The 3,276-nt window shown below is 37.8% G+C and overlaps 1 protein-coding gene across 1 annotated transcript in view; it reads left to right on the top strand.

Annotated features, from left to right (window-relative positions):
* LOC106884312 (probable ATP-dependent RNA helicase DDX10) overlaps positions 1–3,276 on the top strand; it is a 127,153-nt gene that overhangs the window by 58,552 nt on the left and 65,325 nt on the right. The window lies entirely within an intron of this gene.

Genomic DNA, 3,276 nt, shown 5'->3' with positions numbered 1-3,276 from the left:
AAGTCAAACAACTGACAAGTAAATCTGTGGTACTGAGCAGAATATATGCTATAGTCCATCTTTTATACCAAAACAAAACAATGTACATGATAACACTTCCATTCAGTTAAGATGAGAAACCATCTTGTGTTTATAATTGGGTTTGATAAAATTAAGTACCGGTGAAACACTTGGGTCGATGTAATCAACTAGTCCTCTCCCCAAAAATTTCAGGCCTTGTGCCTTTAGTAGAAAGGATTATTATCATTTAAGACAGTGAGCTGTCAGAATCGTTAGCACCCTGGGAAATATGCCTAGCAGCATTTCATCCATTTTTATGTTCTGAGTTCAAATACCACTAGGGTCAACTTTACCTTTTATCCTTTCAGGGTCGATAAAATAAGTGCCTGTTGAACACTGGGGTTGATGTAATCGACTTATCCCTACCCCAACATTTCAGGCCTTATGCCTATAGTAGAAAAAATTATTAATGCAGCCAGCTAGCAGAATTGTTAACATGCCAGGCAAAATGCTTAGCAGCATTTTGTTTGATTTTACATTCTGAGTTCAAATTTCACCAAAGTCAACTTTGTCTATCATCCTTTGGGGGGGATGGGGTCAATAAATATCACTTAAGCATTGGGATTGATATAATCAACTAGCCCCCTCCTCCAATCTTGTGCCAAAATTTGAATCCTTTATTATTAATGTGGTGAGCTGGCAGAGTTGTTAGCACAACAGATGAAATACTTAGCGTTTTGTCCATCTTTACATTCTAGGTTCAAATTCTGCTGAGGTTGACTTTACCTTTTATCCTTTTGCGTCAATGAAATAAATACCCGCTGAGCACTGGGATTGCTGAATCAACTAGCTCCCCTTCTTAAAATTTCCTTGTGCCTATTAGTAGAAATATATATATATGGTGTAATATATATGTATATGGTGTAATATATATATATGGTGCAATCGAGCACTGGGTTTGATGCAATCGATTTAACTTCTTCCCCACGAAATTGCTGGCCAAGCACCAAAATTTGAATCCATCATTATCATCGAAGCAGCAAGTGGGCAGAAGTGTTAACATACTGGACAAATGCTTAGCAGCATTTCATCCATCTTTACATTCTGAGTTGAAATTCTGCCATGGCCAACTTTACCTTTCATCCTCTTGGAGGGGGGAGATGGGTCAGTAAAATAAGTACCAGTTGAGTACTGGGGGGGGTCAATGTAATCCACTTACCCCCACGCCCAAACTTGCTGGCCTTGTGCCAAAATTTGAAACCATTATTATTATTAAAGCAGCAAGCTGGGAGAATCATTAGCATGCCAGACAAAATGCTTCGTGGCATTTTGTCCATCTGTACTGCCTGAGTTCAAATTCCACCAAGGTTGACTTTGCCTTTCATTCTTTTGGAATCAATGAAGTAAGTAGCCTTTAAACACTGGAACCGATGATTTGACTAGCCACCCCCACCTTAAAAATTTCCTTATGCTTATAATTAGAAAAAATTATTATTAGTACATGACCCATTGTTGTATACCTGCAATAAGTAATAGTCTGTTTCATGCATGAAAGAATTAACTAAAAGAAGGTAAAACAATACTGAATAGAAAAAAATATTTAGTTGAAAATGTTCTTATAAGTTTTTAACCTCGTTTATTTTCATAAAGCACAATGCCATTACATTGAGGAACATCTCTCTATCTCTCTCTATCTCTCTCCATCTTTTGTTGTATAATGACAAGCATATACAAACAGGTACATTCTTATGAATATGACAACAGTATTATGTCTGTCTTTTTTGGTATGTAGTAATGTAATATACACAGATAAATACAATGAAATTTCTCATTAGAAGCATTTACTTACATTATGAAGCTAACACTTTTGAAACTAAGAAATTTCTTTTATTTATTTATTTTTTTTCAATAGCTGTATCTTTATAAGTTAACTAAATGTCTTAAATGATCCTATTGGGAAATGCATGTCTGTGTACTTACCACACATACATACATTATTCTTTTCTACTCTAGGTACAAGACCCAAAATTTTTAGTGGGGGGGGGGCAGTCGATTTGATTGATCCCAGTACACAACTGGTGCTTAATTTATTGATCCCGAAAGGATAACGGGCAAAGTCGACCTCAGTGGAATTTGAACTGAGAACGTAAAGACAGACGAAATACCGCTAAGCATTTCGCCCGGCGTGCTAACGTTTCTGCCAGTTCGCCGCCTTCACATACATACATTATTGCCAGACAGATAATGCTGTTGTCATATACATATATGTGTACCTGTGTGAACATGTATCGAGATGTGTCATGCATACAGAGAGACAAAATAGAGATTCATATTTTTGTTCTAATATCTTTAACAATAGTGTTGAGAAATGTATGTTGTGTCTGCCTACATATATGCAGAGGAAGAGAGAGAGAGTGTCGAGTTACTAATCAAACTGAAAGTTATGTTACAGATGGACAGATTTCACAAAAATTATAATAACGGTTATTATAATCATTATTAAGGCAGTGAGCTGGCAAAATCATTAGCACATCAGGCAAGTTGTTTAGCAGTATTTCTTCCGGCTTTTTATGTTCTGGATACAAATACAGCCAAGGTTAACTTTGTCTTTCATTTCAGGCTGATAAAATGTGTAACAGTTGAGTGCTGGGTGTCAATGTAATTAACTTCATCCTCCCATCAGATTATTATTTATTGCATCATATTTGTCCAGTAGGACAAACACAAGTCTTGTCAAAAGGTCAGGTACATGTAGTTGGTATATGGATGATACTGATGCCATATAAATTGGCACCCGAAAATTGTGGTCATTGGTGGTGCCATGTAAATGGCATGGCACCCATGAGTCATGGCCATTGCCTGTACCATGCAAATGACACCCATGAATCATGGTTGCTACCAGTACCATGTCAATAGCACCCACTCGTAAATCATAGTTATCAACATTGCCGGACCATACCAGTGAAATCATCTCTCTTGCACACCACAACTGAAGCTTCGTAAGTTCAACTTTTCTCCCAAGGTACTTACACTCTGTCTAGTATGTACACTGACATTACACATCCATCGGAGCATACTGGCTTCATTCATTGCGAGCTTACGCATGTCCTCAGCAGTCACAGCCCATGTTTCACTGCCATGAAGCATGGCTGTTCGTGCACATGCGTCATACAGTCTGCCTTTTACTCTGAGTGAGAGGCCCTTTGTCACCAGCAGAGGTAAGAGATCTCTGAACTTTGCCCAGGCTATTCTTCTTCTAGCAGCTACACTTTCAGC

Source organism: Octopus bimaculoides, chromosome 2 (assembly GCF_001194135.2).
Source record: "Octopus bimaculoides isolate UCB-OBI-ISO-001 chromosome 2, ASM119413v2, whole genome shotgun sequence".
Classification (NCBI taxonomy): Eukaryota; Metazoa; Mollusca; class Cephalopoda; order Octopoda; family Octopodidae; genus Octopus; species Octopus bimaculoides.
The sequence above is the reverse complement of the archived record's forward strand: the minus strand, read 5'-3'. Positions and strand labels throughout refer to the sequence as shown.